A 19,774-nucleotide genomic window follows, 5' to 3' on the forward strand; every position below is an offset into this window, starting at 1 on the left:
CTTACTTATTGAGTGCCTATGAGCTTCTGGAAACTATGCTTTTCATTAAGGTTAAAATAGAGAAAAAGAGAGTTGTGAATCCTGATACGTGTATTTTATTTTCAGTGTATTTAACTCTGGACAGACATATAGACAGGCTCCTGCCAGATTTTGTTTGTGCGTATATTGTGAGTATGTGCATTTTCCCCTGAAAATTGAATCTGAAACCTAAAAACTGTGTATAGATTCTCAGAGAAATTTGTTATCTTAATACCAAAAAATCTCCTGCTTCAGTGAAAGAAGTTGGAGTCATAAACAAATTAGACTGAGGAGTGAAATAAATAGGAGATAAGGAAATGAGGATCTCAAGAAGCTAAGAAGAAAGAATAAACAATAGCTGAGGCTCATTTTGTTTGTTAGTTAGGTCATTAGTTTTAAATGACAGACAGACTGAGCATGTTTAGAAGTTGAGAGATAGGACTCTGTATAGAGGGACAAGAGAGAGAGGTATAGATTAAAAAGAAGAAGAAAGAAAAGAAAGGAAGGAGAAAGAAAAGAAAGGAAGGAAAAAGAAAGAAAGAAAACATCTAATGAATAAAAATCTCCAGAGACGATAAGAAGAGGCATGATCATGAACATAAGTGGTTTTATCTGAAGAGAATTGTTTGACATTTTGTAATGAAATTTTTGAATCTTTGAATTATTTGCTTGGGGTTTTGAAGATGAATTCAACTCTATAACTTTAAATATTTTCATCATAGAGTGGGAACTACTCACTTAGGATCACTGAAGAAGCAAAGTCAACTAAACAAGTAACAGCAAACTATTGTTTTCATCAAATACAGGTTGATTTTTAAACTAGTCTTCTGATCAGCAGAGATCTTGCCCCTATAGACTTTTCCTGGAGAAAGAGGGAGACCCAGAACCAGAAGGCAGAAAAAGAAAAAAATTACTGAGGTCGGGAGGGAGGAGTGGGTCTTAACAGGAAGTGTTACCTTGCTGTGTCACCAAGAGCCTTGGAGTTCCTGATTCAAAATGTAGGTTTGTGGAAACTAAGGAGAAGTTTGTTTATACTGAGCATGCCTGAATAAATGTAGTTTTTACTTAGGTCATCCGCATTTGTAGTCCTCAAACAAGGGCTTCTCTGGTCAGGCAAGAAATAGCTCCCATTTTACTCCAGATAACACCTAAAGGTATAAGGTTTTCACGCTTTGAAACAGAGGACATATCCAAATGAAGCAGTGCCTGCTGGTGACAGGGAAAGATCAGAAAGCTTGGTGACACTGGTATTCACGATAGAAACTCCTTAGAGTTGATTTTACAACTTATGCTTCCCAAAGGAAGTTTGGGGAGAAAAGAGATATATTGAACACTGAGGACTACTTGTTTTTGTATTGCTTTAGAAAATAATCTATAATTGCATATTACTAAAGAAATTTAATGTTACATTTTTAAAAATTAGTCTTAAGGCAGGACTAAGGCAACAATAGGAAGACCCTAAACCTACCTCCTCCCACAGACACACTGAATCTACACCTCCATTTAAAGCAACTTTTTCTAAAGAAAACTTGAGGGCTGATTGAACAGCATCTGTACATAGAAGGGCCACACAGAAATGGGTAAGTAAAATGAAGACAGTATCCATAGAACTCAACTCTCAATGCAGCAACCTGTAGGAGGGAGAGATATCAATGAGGGATGTGAGCCCAGAACTCACCCACCTTGAGACAAAGCAAAAATCACAGCAGTTTAAAGTGTGCCTAAGCTACATGGGGAGAAAACATAATTACTAACCTTAAAACATTTAACAATGGGCAGGGAACTGTTGGAACCCTATTAAGAGAGAAAAGCACCAATGAACACCATTGTTTGAGTCTCTCCCAGACTATCCTCAGCCCACGCTTGCTCCAGCCATTCAACAAGTCCACATTGTTGTATGCAGTTCACACAGGCCACTAGTTCAAGACCAGAAGAGGTAGATGCTTTGCTTAATTCATAGAAACAAACAAAATCAAACAAAATGAGGAGACAGAGGAATATGTCCCAAATTATATAATAAGATAAAACTCCAGAAAAATAAAATCCCAATGAAATGGAAATAAATACTTTACCTAAAAAAGAGTTTAAAGCAATGGTCATAAAGATGCTCACTGAACTCAGAATCAGAATGAATGAACTCAGTGAGAACATTAACAAAGGGTTAGAAGATACAAAAAGAAAACAAACAGCTAAAGAATAAATAATGGAAATGAATGATAGATAGAGGAATGGTACAGAAGTATGAATAAACAATCTTGAAGATAGAATAGTGGAAGTCATCCAATCAGAACAGCAAAACAAAACAAAGAATTTTTGAAAAATTGAGAATAGTTTAAGAGACCTCTGGGACAACATAGGCATAGTAATGTTTGCATTATAGGAGTCTCAGAAGGAGAAGAGAGAGAAAGAGAGAGGAAAATTATTTGAAGAAATGATACCTGAAGACTTCCCTAACCTTAAAAAGGAATCAGACATCCAGATCAAAGAAACACAGAATGTTCCAAATAAGATGAACCCAAAGAGATCCACACCAAGAGATATAATAGTTAAAATGACAAAAGATAAAGAGAGAGAATCTTACAGTCAACAAGAGAAAAGTAATTAATCACATACAAGAAAAATTCCCTAATAGATATCAGCTTATTTTTCAACAGAAACATAACAGACCAGAAGAAAATGTCAGGATATATATATTTAAAGTGCTGAAACAAACAAACAAAAAAACCTCTTACACCCTATCCAACAAGGTCATCAGTCAGAATTGAAAAAGAGAAAAAGTTTCCCAGACAGCAAAAACTGAACGAGTTCACCACCACTAAACTAGCCTTACAAAAAGTGTTAAAGATACTTCTTTAAATGGAAAAAAAGGCCATAAGTAGAAATAAGAAAATATATGAACGAAAAAGATTTCATTGGTAAAAGCAAATATATAGTAGAGGAGGTGAATCAGACACTTAAAAAGCTAAATGAAGGTTAAAAAGTGAAAACGGTATAATCAACTACAGCTGAACATTGAAAACACAGGTTTGAACTTCGCACGTCCATTTATAACATGGATTTTTTTTTTAAGATTCATACTACAGTACTACACCATCCATGGATAGTTGAGTCTGTGGATGGGGAACTGTGGATATGGAGTGCCAACTGTAAAGTTACACACAAATTTTCAACTGTGCAGGTGTGGGAACACCTAACCCACCTGTATAACTGTATAACTACAATAAGTATTTAAAGAATGCAGAAAATAAAAAGATTTAAATATAACATCAAAAACATAAAACATGGTCAAGAGGAACTAAAAATGTAGTGCTTTTAAAAGGTGTTAAAACATAAATGACTATTAGCTTAAAATAGTCTGCTGTACATACATGTTAGTATGTATGAACCTCATGGTAACCACAAGCTAAATGCTTAAAGTTAATACACAAAAAATAAAGACAAAGGAATCTAAACACTAAAGAAATCCATCAAATCACAAGGGAAGAAATCAAGGGAGACAGGAACAGAGAGAGATGAACGACATAAACAACCAGAACAATGAACAAAATGGTACTAAGAACTACTTATCAATAATAAGTTTAAATATAATTTAATTGGTCCAATTCTAAATGACCCAATAAAAATATATAGGGTGGCTGAGTGGATTAAAAAAAATCCATCTATATGCTGTCTATAAGAGACTCTCTTTAGATCAAAGGATACTCATAAACTGAAAGTGAAGGAATGAAAAAAAGATATTCCATGCAAATGGAAAAGAAAAGAGCTGGTGTAGCAATACTCATATAAAACAAAATAGAATTTAAAACAAAGACTAACCAAAGACAAAGAAGGGCATTACATGATGATAAATGATTTGAAAAATTCAACATCCATGTATGATAAAAATTCTCAATAAAGTGGGCAGAGAGGGAACATACCTCAATATAATAAAAGCCTTATATGACAAACCAACAGCTAACACCATACTCAATCATGAAAAGCTTAAAGATTTTTTACTAGGATCAGGAACAAAACAAAGATGCCCACTATCACCATAGATCAATGAAGCAAGATAGAGAGCCCAGGAATAAACCCATGCTCATATAGTAAATTAATCTATGATTAGGAGGCAATAATATACAATGGGAAAAAGACAGTGTCTTCAATAAATGGTGTTAGGAAAACTGGATAGCCACAAGAATGCAAAAGAATGAAACCAAATAACTTTCTTACATAATATACAAAAATAAATTCAAAATGGATTAAAGACTTAAATATAAGACCAGAAACCATGAAACTCCAGAGGAAAACATAGGCAGTAATCTGTTTGACTTTGGTCTTAGTAATAATTTTTTTTTTCGATATGTGTCTTCAGGCAAGGGTAACAAAAGCAAAAAATAAACAAATGGGACTACATCAAACTAAGAAGCTCTGGACCACAAAGGAAACAACCAACAAAACAAACAGGCAACCTCCTGAATGGAAGAAGATATTTGCAAATATGTCTGATATGGGGTTGATATCTGAAATATATACAGAACTCATCAACTCAATATCAAAAAAAAATTGAAAAATGAGCAGAAGACCCGAATAATCAATTTTCCAATGACATACAGATGGCCAACAGGCACATGAAAAGATGAGCCTAATGAGCAGGAGAATGGAAATCAAAACCATACCACCTCATATCTGTTAGAATAATTTTTATGAAAATGACAAGAAATAGAAAGTGTTGATGAGAATCTGGATACAAGGGAACCCCTGTACACTGTTGGTGGGAATGTAAATTGGTGCAGCCACCATGGAAATCAGTATGAAGTCTCCTCAAAAAAATCTAAAATTAGAACTTCTATATGACACAGCAATTCCACTTCTGTGCATTTATCCAAAGAAAACAAACACATTAATTTAAAAATATATACATACCCCATTGTTCATTAAAGAGTTATTTACAATTGCCAAGATATGGAAGTGACCTAAGTGTCTACTGATAGATGAATGGACAAAAAAGATGCAGAGGATATATATATATATATACACAATGGAATATTATATATGATGGAATATATATATATATATACAATGGAATATTATTCAGCAATGAAAAGAATGAAATGTTGTAATTTGTGACATCATGGATGGAGCTAGAGATACTATGCTAAGTGAAATAAGTCAGACAGAGAAAAATAAAGAACATATGATTTCACTTACATGTGGAATCAAAAAAGCAAAACGAATAATGTAACAAAACAGAAACAGACTCATAGATACAGAGAGCAAACTCTTGGTTGCCAGAGGGTAGGGAGGTGGCTGGATAAACAAAATCTGTGAAGAGGACTAAGAGGTACAAACTTATAACTATAAAATTAAGTCACAGGGATATGATGTACAGAATAGGGAATACAGTCAATCATATTGTAACAACTCTGTATGGTGACAGAGGATAACCAGGCTTACTGTGGTAATCGTTTCATAATGTATAAAAATATTGAGTCACTCCCTTTTATAGTTGTATACTTGAAACCAATATAATATAGCACGTCAATTATAATTTAATTACAAATAGATTAGCATTAATGTATGTAAAACCCCTGGCACAGTGCCTGGACCACAGTGTAAAAAGAAGGCTTAATAAAGGACAGGTATTGTTAATTTAAAAAAAAAAAAATTAGTCTCCTGAAAAACGGCACTGTCTCTTTCATATGGCCACCTCACTTGCAGTTCCCTCTTATGTAATTATGGGTTTAGCAAGATAGGTAGCAAAGCTGATTGATTTACACAAGAAATACTTTAACAAATTCCAAAATAAAGAATCATTAGATAAAAGTCCTCTAGATCAGCATTTCCAGCCCTAATCCCTTCCTTACTCCTGGAAGGAAATTACTTTTCCAAATTTGCTGTGTATTATTTCTGGCCTTTTTGTTATATGCATTTGATTCATTAAGTACCCTAATTATAAAAACTGAATTTTATGGGAGAATTGCATTATTATTTTGAATGTAAAACTACCATTTTGCCGCCATCTATTTATTTAATATAATATCTTGGGGATTTTTTTTCCATAGACCCACTTCCTTATTTGAGTAGCTCTGTCTTAGTATAGATGTACATTACATGGTTTATTTAGTCATCTCCCTTGATAGCTTTTTAGATTTGTTTGATTTCTATTTGTTTATTTTAGAGCTGAAATAAATGTTATTTTATAAGGCCCCTGGGGAATGTTGGAGGTCATTCTCTTAGACTTTTTATAAAACACAGAAAAGGTGTTGTGCACTTATGATTGGCATATATGGATTAATTGGAGACTTCCACTGGTTTCCTCTGTGGATCAAATCCTCAACAAAGCCAAGGGTGAAGATTCACAAGATCAGATATTAACAAGACAGTGTCAACATAGTAGAGAAAAAGAGGGCACATGCCACACGATGACCTCAGCTGACAGGCTGATTTGTGGGCATGAGTTACAAACCTCTCTTAAATCTCCTAGTACTGAGAATGTGTTAACAGAATTTAATTTGTGTCAGTGAAACTGGAAGGGGCTTGGCTTACTATAGAATTGGTATAAAAAGGAAATGTAAAAAAATTAGAAGGTAAAAGGTGACCTATAGCTGGTAAAGGCTGAGACATGTATGACATACTTTATTTTAGGAAAATCAATTAGATATTGAGAAGAATTTAGACTAAAACAACAAGAAAGGTCACAAATCTCAACAGATATTTAAGTTCTTAGACTCTTTTTTCACATGCAAAAATGAAGAGTTTGATGAAAAGTATAGTATCCTCCTAATTCTATGCTTTCTAAATAAGTTCCATTAAATTCACATTTTCTTTGGCAATACTAAACTCTGATTTAAATCTGATATTCAATAATTTTGTAAACCTTTGTGGAGATAAGCAGTTAGGAAAATTGGGTGAGAAACTTCAAAGATTCATTACAGTTTGTCTGCACTGGGGCTAGAAACTTGTCTTTCCTCTGAGGAGAAGCAGTTTGGCCCCCTTCAATTTGCCCACAGGAGTTGAAGACCTCTAATGTCTGCAAGTATCAGGCAGATCACAATTCCTTGCATTCTCCTTAAGAGTGGCAACCAGGCTCAACGTGACTAATGCTTGAGCCCAAATATTTATTCTCTGAATACAAGGCTGCTTTTACCCTTGCCACATAAAAAAGTGAGACCAGTAAAAAGGAGGGTCCCATTGCTAGGATACAGTCCTGTATAAAGTCCCATATAGTTATGTCCATCTCTGTCCCTCCACAATTTGCTACCAGTTGACCCTTCCGCCTGGCACCTATGCTAAATAGCATGTACCAGTATTCACAGCAATATATTAAAGCTGCTCTCATAAATGATTACTGAAACTACTCTCCCATTTACTTTCTACTTTTAGACAGTATTAATCCCCTTTTACTTTCTTATGGATTTCTAAGTTCTAATTTACATAGGAATATTAAAATATAATTTCTATAATTTTTTCTTTCATATTTAATATTCATCAATATATCTATAAATCTTTTTCATTCAATGAACCACTAAAAGGAACTTGGGATTTATTTTTATAGGAATATATATTAAAAAGGAATTTATCAAATAAGCCAAGAGAGCAAGGAAATTGCTACATACTTTAGTTATGCATGCATGTATGTGTGTGGTGAATGATGTGGTGGTCTATCTGGGATGCAGAGAGCCACAGTATGCACAAAGGGCTATAAGGAAAAGTTTAGACTATTCACATAGTTAAAACTTTACTGTATCTTCCAGCTCTTTGATGATGATCTTCCAGTTACATTATGTGAAAGCATTGTCTTTTTGAAAATGAACAGTCTTTGAGCCAGTTTATAAATTGCATACACTCAAGCCAACACCAATTACAAAGAAAACAGATTATCCTGTCTTTCTCCCCTGTGCTGCTTTTACTTAAATAGTCATTCAGGTGGAAAAATGCCAGCCTTCCTGCCGTGGGGCTTGTTGAGTTCACTCACAGATGTCTGGCTCAGATTACAAACATATACAATGGCACTGATGCCAGGCAGAGCCTGGGAATTTCCCTGACATCACAGTGAAATATACAAGTTTGAATGATCACCTGAAACAGGTCTAGGATGGTCTTTGCTAATTTTAAGTAGATCTTTTTTTACCTTTCCTAAAACAAACCTTGCTTAAAAAAAATCTATTCATCACTGTAGCATACTTTGGTAGGGGAAAAATGCCAAAGGGTGGTGAAGAAATGATTGGTAATGACAATAGGCAGAACACTCTGTTAATCTGACATTGATGGGGAATGATCTGTACACATATGTTAATTTTACAGATAACTGAAGCTTAACTTTTCAAGCACTGAAAGTAACCACTTTAATAGAAATATTTCTAAAATACATTACACACACTTGTGCCTTCTAAAGCACAATGAGTTTAATATAATTTCACTCTTCTATTAAAGCTCAAAGTATCTATCTTTATGAATGCCAGTCTATTCTGTAATATAGTACCTAATGGGATCAGTATGGCTTGGAGAGCTGTTGAACAGGTCACATTGAAATGCTTTTCAGCTCTTCTCTATCTTCAACCTGTGAGCTGTAAGTTTTACTATTGTCTTATCTACCTAACTAGCCACCTTCAAGCCCAATTCTAATTTAATTTTTCCATTTTTTGTAAATCCTAGGAAACTACATAACTAGCTTTATTAGAAAACAGTAAGATTTATGAAGGTATCTTAACACAAGTTCAATATTTCCCTGAAGGAATACCATGGATTACTTATTCACTCATGGATTCTACACAACATGTGTTTATTGGGCTCTTCCCGCCTTACAGAAGGTACAGAAGATACAAAGAGGAAAATTCGTATGTGTTCTCAAGAGAGGGGTACATGGACTAATAAAATTAAAGGAAAGGAAATTTAAAAATTCCAATTATTGAGGTTATATCATGGTCAGAAACTTCAGATGAAACCTAAAAATCTTTAAACAAACATAAAGTGAATAATATTTTTCTATTTAACAGATGAAGGGGATGAAATTCAAGTTTAAATTAACTTGCCCAATGTCATAAGTGGCAAAGCCAAGATTTGAAACTTTGTCTTTCTGAACTTAAAACATATGAGCTTTCTATTTTGCTATGCTCTCTCACCAAATGCCATTTCCCTTCCTATTCCTCCCTGCCTCTCTTCATATTCACACAAAGGTGTATGAAATGGGGTGCCAAAAATGAGATAATTTACACAGAGCAGCAACGCTTCTGAGAACCTACCTTTACTTATTTCTCTTATAGTACTAGATTGACTTGCTGTCATTTGTAAATCTAAGCTGTCATTAAATGGCTTTCTCTTCACACATCTGGGGTTGTCCATAGCTAAATTGTATAGAATTAAGGCAACTAGAAAACTGAAAGTTGGATAACTGAGATGAAAACGACTTCTGTGGGGCAATCTTCTGCTCATTTGGTTTGTTATTTATGAACTTTAGGAAGGCAGAAAATAAGCAAGCATACAAGGGTAATGCAGTGGAACAGAAGGGAAGCAGCAGGGTCAATAAATATCAGGTACAATGTGCATGCAATCAAGCTTGTAAAGGATATGGATCAAACCATATGGATGCTGAGGAGTTAGCTCTAAGCAGCATGTTCTGTGGAGCATCCTGTGGTGAGCTCTTCAGCCCAGGGACTATAGGACAAGGCAGCTGAGAGAAGGCAGGGCCCTAGTGTCAGGGGCAACTACCTATACTAAAATAACAGGTGCCAAATCTAGGGACTACAGAAAAAAATTAGCAACAACAGAAAATAGATATTTTTAAACAAGAAACATGCTTCTGCATGCATTGTGTTTCTATTATTCTTCAGGCTTGGTTTGCTTACTTTCTTTTTTACAGTATATGTTGTTTTTCTCTTTAAAACATTACCTGATAATAATGTTCAAAATCTGGTTCTATAACATGTATACATGAAATACATGTAAATTTGTTTTTTTTCCTAAATCAATGCAAAACATGCTCTAGAATAATTTATGCTTCAAAAAGCAAAGCAATTTACTTCGTATATAATCCATTAAGAACTTGCCTAATGGTTTGCCTTCAAGATTAGAAAAAGGAATATATGCAATACTGAGCTCAATATTTGGAGCTTTAAGAAACTTCTAAAATTTCCCTCATATCTCTTTATATGTAGTAGCATGGATGAAAGAAACAGTTCCTCTTGATCTGACATTCAGACAAAATGAATAGGATCACAGTCTAAAAGCTACCAAACAAGAGAACAATGAAATAGCCAGGGAACACTCAGAGGTACTAAAATTTGTCTTAAGTCAAGTGATCGTGAGAGACTCTTCATCTCTTGCTGGGTTAAGAAGAGACACTGTGTGTCACGATCATCCATCCTAGCCACAGGGTGAACTAGATGTGATAGCCGTGGTTGTCAGAAGACATTGCGCAGTCACAGAAAACACCACCAAGATTTGGTAATTATCTATTGTTCTGTTCCCATTTACTTAAAAGGAAACAGAGTTCTCTAGAGCACACCCAATCAACATTGCTCATAAGAACAATAGAAATGAGATATTAATCAAACATATTCTAATGCCTCTAGTGAAAGAATGATATGAATAATAAAGTGATTAATAGGAGACAACAAACCTTTGAATCCCTGTCAGCATTTGTATGCAGCATGCTTGAATAATTTAATGAATTAATATATCCTCCATAAAAGCCTGGAAGCCAGAATTATCTTCAGCAGGGTCACACCTTATTTTCGAGAGTTTCCAAGCTCTGTGCTAATTCCGTGAATTGGTATGCATGCCAGGCTTGTTGATTTAATGTTCATTGCAGAACTGAAGTCTAAACATTAAAACATATCACAACCTAGTGGGCTTTTAGTAAAACACTAGACAGACAGTGTCAGTTTTGATTGAGTTCTTCTTCTATCAGAGGCAATTTAGCACATGCCAACTTACTTAAACAACAACAACAAAATCCTTGTCACCCTGGCTGTAATGAAATCTTAGAAGAAAAGCCTTACAAAGAAAACAGGAGATAATACAAAACAAGTTTATCAGAGAAACGTCAGGGAGGCAACCACGATTGTGAAAGGACATTCTTCTTCTTCTACATAATCTTTGAGCCAGGCAGAACTTACTGCCAAAAAAGATAACTTAATAATAATGAATCAGGTTGCTTTCTTGCTTGAGATATGCCAGTATTAAAATAGTGTCTGGCAGCCAATACTGAAAACATGGTAGCACATTGAAATTGGCAATAAAAATAGTAAATAGCCTTAGAAAGACATTTAAGGAGACAAGCACCTGCATCTAAATGCCATGTGTTAAAACAAGCATTTGAGTGGGCATTGCAAGGGAGTCTAATTGTCTCCTCTGAAGGCACCTGGTTTTAAATGGGGCCTAAGGGAAGGGACTAGATATAAAGGAAGGCAGGGACTTGATAACCCAGGGTCTCTTTGCTGTACCTACTTTAAAACTTTTCATTGTCACCCTCTATTCTGCTAAGTTTCTATAACTTTGGTTGCTCAGAAAAGTAGGTCTAAATTCTTACCTCACCCTTTTCTATTATACACTGCTCCTTCATAAGAATAAATTTTCTCTCCAATTGTGCAGTTTACAGGCCATGATTGTCTAGTGATATAGAATGTTCATGCAGATGAATGTTGGGAAAGGAAAATGAGGAAAAACAAAGAGAAAATGTTTTCCCCATAGATTCCACATCCTGATTCTTTCTGAAACCTTGATAGCTTCCATCTGCTCTGGAAGTCAAAGACAAGTGTTGGCCAGCCTGTGAGAATTTCTGCCAATTTTGGAAACATGGTTTTATCAGGAAATACTGGGAACTATGAGGCACACCTATTTTTCATGTCCTCTTTGTACTAATAGAATGCTGTCCTCCTATCACAAGCAGTCTCTCTTATAGTTCTCTAAAAAAGAGTTTCTTTTTTCTGTCATGTAACTCCATCAGTCTCACTGAATTCCACCCACTGCCCAACTAGATCATTAAACTTCCACTCTCTCTTACAAAAAAAAAAAACAAAAACAAGCAATCAAACAAAAAAATTCTGCCATCACTGAATCTCATAAAATTTGATAACTCTATTCAAACTCCTACTTTTAGCTATAATCTTTAGGTGATACAGTCACATTTGTTAGCACATTGTTTACAATTTTCCTTTTGATTGCAACTTTTAGGATCATTTGTAATAATGTCTTGACTGTTGTGTGAGCCTAATTTCATAGTAATGGTCCATCCTTTGATCATGATTTCAACCTGGACTTTTCACAGTCCAGGAGGCATGGTAGTAATAGTTTCCTAACAGTGTACTAAAGAAGTCAAATTGTAGGAGAGAGGAAAACAAACAAAAAAAGGTTTGTAGGATAAGGTTCATTTGATCATGTGGAATTTGACAGGAAGAATGACAGTAATTAATCAGAAGCTTGCTGGGTAAAAGAGTCATATTAGAATAGGGCACAAAGGAATGCAGCAAAAGCAGTTCTAAGAGGGAAATTAATAGTGATACAGGCCTTCTTCAGAAAATAAGAACAATTTCAAATAAACAACCTAACCTACCACCTTAAAGAATTAGGAAAATAAGAACAAACAAAACCTAAAGTTAGCAGAAGGAAAAAAATAATAAAGGTTGGGGAAGAAATAAATAAAATAGAAACTTAAAAAAAGTTAGAAAAATCCACCAAATCAAGAGCTAGTTTTATGAAAGAGTAAACAAAATCAATAAACTTCTGGCCAGAGTTATCAAGAATAAAAGAGAGATGACACAAATAAACAAAATAAATGAAAATAGAGAAAGTACAACCAACAACACAGAAATACAAAAGCCATAAGAAAGTATTATGAACAACTACATGGCAACAAATTGGATAGCCTAGAAGAAATTGGACAAGTTTCTAGAAACATAGAGTCTACCAAAACTGAATCAAGAAGAAAGACAATTTGAACAGATGCATCACTAGAAGTGAAATAGAATCAGTAATAATAAAAAAAACAAAAAACAAACAAAAAAAAACCTCCCAGCAAACAAAAGTCCAGGACCAGATGGCATCACTGGGGAATTCTATCAAACATACAAAGAAGAGTTCATACCAATCCTTCTCAAATTCTTCCAAAAGATTGAGGATGACAGAATACTCCCAAACTCATTCTATGAAGCCACCATCACCCTGACACCAAAACCAGACAAAGACACTATCAAAAAAGAAAATTACAGACAAATATCATTGATGAACATAGATGCAAAAATTCTCAACAGAATATTAGCAAAAACAGAATCCAACAACACATAAAAAGAGCATACACTACAATGAAGTTGGATTCATCCCAGGGGCACAAGGATGGTTCAACATACATATATCAATCAATGTGATGCCCCACATCAACAAAAGAAAGGACAAAAATCACATAATTTGGGGGCAATCTCCAAAGGCAATAGAAATAAAAGCAGAAATAAACAAACAGGACCTAATTAAACTTACAAGCTTTTGCATAGCAAAGGAAACTATAAGCAAAATGAAAAGACAACCTACAGAAAGGGTGAAAATATTTGTAAACGATATGACTAGCAGGGCTTAATTTCCAGGATATACAAACAGTTCATATAACTCAGTAACAAAAAAAATTAAAAATAGGCAGAAACTTAAACATTTCTCAATAGGCATATGAAAAAATGCTCAATATCAAAGAAATGCAAATCAAAACTACAATGAGGTATCACCTCACACTAGTCAGAATGGCCATCATTAAAAAGTCCACAAATGATAAATGCTGGAGAGGCTGTAGAGAAAAAGGAACCTTCCTACACTGTCATTGGTAATATATTTTGGTGCAGCCATTATGGAAAACAGTAAGGAGATTCCTTCAAAAACTAAAAATAGACTTACTGTATGATTCAGCAATCCCAATCCTGGGCCTATATATGGAGGAAACTCTAATTTGAAAAGATACATGCACCCTAGTGTTCACAGTAGCACTATTTTCAATAGCCAAGATACGCAAGCAACATAAATGTCCATTGATATACGACTAGATAAAGAAGTTGTGGTATATACATACATAATGGATTACCACTCAGCCATAAAAGAATAAAATAATGCCATTTGCAGCAACATGGATGGACCTGGAAATTGTCATACTATGTGAAATAAGTGAGAAAGAGACAGAAAAATACCATATCCTGTATATGTGTAATCTAAAAAAAATGAACTTATTTACAACACAGAAACAGATTCATAGATATAGAGAACAAACTTATGGTTACTGGGGGAAAAGGAAGAGGGTGGTGAAGAGACAAAGTGGGAGTTTGGGATTTGCAGATAGTAACTACTGTAAACTACAAAATAGATAAGCAAAAATTTCTACCGTATAGCACAGGGAACTATATTCAATATCTTATAGTAACATATAATGAAAAAGAATATGAACTTTCTACTTGGAACTTTATATATATCCAAAATATGTATTTTAAGTTCTATAACAATAGGAATAATTTTTTCTGACATAAACAAGTAAAAGAAGGCAAATGTCTTCTAAAGATGACATTAAATATATATGTATATTTATATAAAACTGAATCACTATGCTGTACACCAGAAATTAATACAACATTGTAAACTGATTATACTTTAATGAAAAAAAAAAAAGAACAGGGCATAGAAAAGTGAGGAGCCAGGGACTAGATACAGTGAAGAAATGGAGAACAGAAGAGGAAATAATAAGTGTGTGGGAGGAATGAAGAAAATATATAATTGTGGTCAGAGATTCAGAGGTAAAGCATGATTAAGAACACCAGAAAAGTACATTTTTATTCCATTCCCTTAAACTTAATTGCATCTACTTTTCACTATATTTACTGTGCTCCAAAGAAAAAATGTTCTTCCTGTGGTCTTGATCCTACTCTAGAATCTTTCCAGACATATTGCAGTTCAAGTATGGAAACTTCTAAAAAAAATTACTTAACATATTGTTTTCTGTGGATCTCCACCTCAAGCCACAGACTAGCTCATTCTCCTATCATACTTTGCAAATTTATAAATATAGCTTATTTCTTTCTTCTATCCAAACTCACCAAAAGAGTATGTTCCATCTTAACCTAGTATTTGTATTTTTCCTTTCCCATAGCCACTGCAAATTTTTTTTTTCCTAAAAGTACTAAGTTACCTCCTGTATTATTTTAGTTCATCACATTTCCTCAGCATTTTCTGTCAGCCACCTTTGCTGGTTGTCACCACAACTTGAACAATGCCCTCATATAAAGTAGAATTTACCATGCTGAGATGTAGCGAATTTTTTCTCTTTCCTATCCCTCTTATAAACTGTATACACTTTGAAGTAATGTCACATTCATTCCTGTATCCCTTTGCAAATTACCCCAGATGCCTTAAAGCTTGGTAATAAGATAGTTGCCTGATGAATATTTCATTAACGTCCAATTAATTTTAACCCTGATACTTACATATATTTCCAGACATTTTACACAAACATTAATAGAATTGCATGACCCTATTTATGCAATAAAAATCAGCCATGAACATTCTAGAAGAAAGCTGCTCTTTTCTATTTCCAGAGCCAACATCAGTAACATTTATGAACAATTCCTTGTTATTTTCTTAAGTTTTAAAAATGTAAAAAATGCACAAGTCAGATGTGTAAAAGCTAATAAGTTATCACAAATAGAAATTTCCTGGGAAATGTCCTAGGACAAGAAACAGTCCTCTAGCAACAACCCAGCATTCACTTTGTACCCCCCTACAATATAACTCATTTCCTCTTGTCCAAAGGTAACCACTAACCTGACTTCAAACACAATATATTAGTTTTAGTTGTGTAAAAATTTAGGTAGATCATATGAATACATGTTAAATTTACATCCTAATAACAGAAAATAAATCCCATTTATTATACACTAGGACATCCACAATCTATCCTTTATTAACTGACAGAAAGATCAATACATCCCATAAAGTAAAAAATTCACATATAAAAAATCAGATCACTGTGCAATAAAAATAAGAATTATTTGCAAACAAAATTTTTTTAAATCTTTCTACTTGGAGCTTTATATATATATACATATGTATATATATATACACACAAAATATATATTTTAAGTTCTATAACAATAGGAACAATTTTTTTCTGATATAAATAACTAAAAGAAGACAAATCTCTTCTAAAGATGATGTTAAATGATCATCAATGGAGAGTGGGTGGAGTTAAATTTAATGAGGAATAAGCTATCAATATTGTATGAAAGCATCTTTCCATGAATCACTTATTATTTATAATGGGATATATTACAATTACTTCATGGAGAAGCTAGTGATCAAAATGGCCAAGGACGACTATCAATCTTGGGTCAAACCAACATCTTAGGCCTCCTGAATAAAATAGACCAAGAAGATAAAATCACAACTGTGATATTCTTCAAAAGTTGCATAACCTGGATCAGATCATGAGGAATCATCAAAAAAAAAAAAAAAATTAGGAGCATTCTACAAAATAATGGGCCTATACGCTTCAAAATTATAATTACCAAAAAGAAAAATTATATATAATTTGTAAAAAACCTGAAAAGTGACCAAAAGTAGTTTTTAAATTTTTTTCTTAGAATTTATATTAATTTTTATACCTCTAGACTTCGTAGTTCTTAACTGCATATACTTTTCACTAAATTCAATGTGTGCAAGAGCAAATGCAATGAAAAGCATTTCTTATGCTGGAGACATTATGATTGGTACTTCTTAGGAAACAAACTGAACTGTAATTGAAGAACATATGGTTTAATAAATATTTTGAATTGTACGTGAACTGTAATAAAACATTTGTTACATACAATTAATCAGTAGGTTTTTAATACAATAAAATGCATTTTATTTTTTGGTTTTTGGATTTTTTAAGTTAAAATTTGTATTGAGACTATTTTAGATTCACATGCATTTTAAGAAATAGAGAACCTATGTATACTTTACCCAGTTTCCCCTGCATATTTCCTCAGTTTTACTTGTTTTCATTTGTGTATATGTATTTAGTTCTACACCAAAGTTATTCGGGCAAGATACTGAACAATTTCAATATCACAAGGAGCCTTTCTACTGCCTTCTTTACTCACCAGCATGCTTCTGTCACCTATTCCTACACACTGGCAGTAAAGCTGTCCTCTACTTCTAAATGTTTTTCCTTTCAAAAATGTTACCTAAGTGGCATCACACATTATATATTTCTTTTGAGACTGGTATTTTTAACTCAGCATAATTCCCTAAATATCACCCAAGTTGTTACATATATTTAGTTTATTCCCTTTTATTGCTGAGTTTTGTTAAGTTGTTTATGTACATACTCATATAAATACACAGTTTGTTTAACTATTCACCTATAGAAGAACATCTAGGAATATTGCTGGTTTTTGGCTATTACTAATAAAATTGTTACAAACATTTGTGTGTGGGATTTTGTGTGAAAAAAAATTTTTTTTCTCTAGAATGAATGCCCAAGAGTGCAACTGTTGTGTTGTATAGCAGTTGCATATTTAGTTTTATAAGAAAGTGACAAAACTATTTTATAAATTGGCTATACCATTTGCATTCCCACAAGTAAGGTATGAGTGATCCAATTTCTCTATGTTCTCACCAGCATTTGCTGTTACCATTATTTTTTTAAGTTATTCTTGGTACTAATCAATGATGTCTCATGTAGTTTTAAATTTTTCTTTCCCTGGTGGCTATTGATGCTGAATATCTTCTTCAGTGAAAAGTCTATGTCTTTTGTCCATTTCTAAATTGTATTTTATTTATTCATTTTTACTGTTTAATTTTGAGAGTGCTTTTGTGTATTATAAATATATAATCCTATGTCAGGTATGTAGTTCATAAATATTTTCCCCTGGAATGTAGCTTGTCTTTTCATCCTCTTCGCATGCTTTTTAAAGTAAGTTTATTGAGGTATTTGGCTTACCTAGCTCTTTCACTAGTTATCAGCTCTGTTTCCTCCTCTTCACATACAATCACTTATTCATGGGGGAAAAAAAATCTTTCCTTGGCAACTTCTCTCACAACTATTCCTCCTATTTAGGGCTAAGTTACTCAAGGCACTCTGTTTTTTATGGTGATGTCTTTTCTTTTTAAAAAAGAAAGTCTGCATTTGATCCAAATAATCTTCTTGGAGGTGGGCAGGACCTAGTTGGAATAAGCATTTCCTGCCTTGGCTCCATTTATAACAAAACTAAATCTTTGAGGAACACTGTGTAGGTGACGGTGTTGTCATTTGGCAGCAGTGGATTTCTGTGTGGTAGAGACTGGGAAGACAAACTTCTTACACTTAGTCTAAGGAAGAAAAGGGCAACTAAAACATCATTCTGTGTCTTCACTCCCCCTGTTATTTATACATATTTGCAGATGGTTAAATACTGTAAATTTCTTCACGGAAGTGTCATGTACCATACCATTAGGTGACAAGGTAGTCTCCCAAGTATAAGCTGAAATTCCTGGAGCACTTCCATGCTAAACAAAACTTTGTGTCAGTGTCAGCTGTTTAAATGTGCTTAAATCTTTCCAGAAAGCAAAGAGATGATAATGTGAAATCATGTAAGTGCTCAGGGATCTCCCATAGTCATAAATCATAACCAGAAAACAAAGCAAGCCTTGGGCAAAATTGCAAAATAGAGGAAAATGTGTCTGGTATTCCCCCCACTTTCTCAGTGTCTCTCTTCTGTTTCTGGATTTCTGTGTAAAGTCTAATGATCTGATTGTTCTCTTTAACAGAACAGGGACCCGACTCTAGGAACCCATGAGTATAGTGTTACTGACCAACAGGACCTTCTCCTGTTCTATAGAACAATGGCAATTTACCTAACTTCAGTTAAATTTCTTCAGGGAAAACGCATATAAAATGAAAGCCTACGTACACATAAGTCAATAAATAAGCAAGTATTATAAACCTAGCTACACTAAAGTACAAATAACTGTTGATGAATAGCTTAATACATTTAAAAATAAAATGAGCATCTACAAGATGCCGGGGACTTTAAGAGTTATTACCAATTAAATAGACAAATGTTGAATTTGGTTTTTCAGAGATGCTATAGGATGTATGTCTGCCTATCCATCTTTCTATCTTACTATTATCTATAGAGGCTTCTCTTCTTCTGTGTTAAACACAGGAATGCTTTCTTAAGTTTCAACAGAACGTAGTTGCTCTTGATACCTCCAGACAAATGCAGAAACAAACAGGGGTAGTGAAAACCACTGCTGTTAATGAGAAAAGAGTTGATTCTGACAAAATAACATTAATAGTGATTCTTTTTAAAGCATAATTGTTCGTGTTTTTGAGCCTTTGTTTAAATCTCTGAAGTTTAAAGGTTTTATAAAGTATTAAAACAGCTGTACTCTGCCTAAAAGTCTAAGTTCTATACTTACATTCTATATGTATTCACAACTCAGATGTAAATAAATATAACATTATTTTCTGTAACAAATTCAATTTAACTAAGAAACCCTAATTCTGCTGATATCTGAAAATTCTTAATCTTAACCCTCCTTTCTCACTAGGAGTAAATTCTGTGACAGCAGGGACATTATCTTATTTCTACATAATATGGTAGCAGCTCAATAAATACTTGTACAATAAACTATTAAAATTTGCCATTTTATAATAATCTTTACCAGCAAATGTGAACTCTATTTCTGTTTAAAAACTTAGGCTGTTTTGAGTTTATATTTATAAAAATGCAAGATGTAACCTGTGGGTTCCCATTTTCATGTGACATGGTCTCTTGCCAGGTCT

Source organism: Camelus ferus, chromosome 3, assembly GCF_009834535.1.
Source record: "Camelus ferus isolate YT-003-E chromosome 3, BCGSAC_Cfer_1.0, whole genome shotgun sequence".
Lineage (NCBI taxonomy): Eukaryota > Metazoa > Chordata > Mammalia > Artiodactyla > Camelidae > Camelus > Camelus ferus.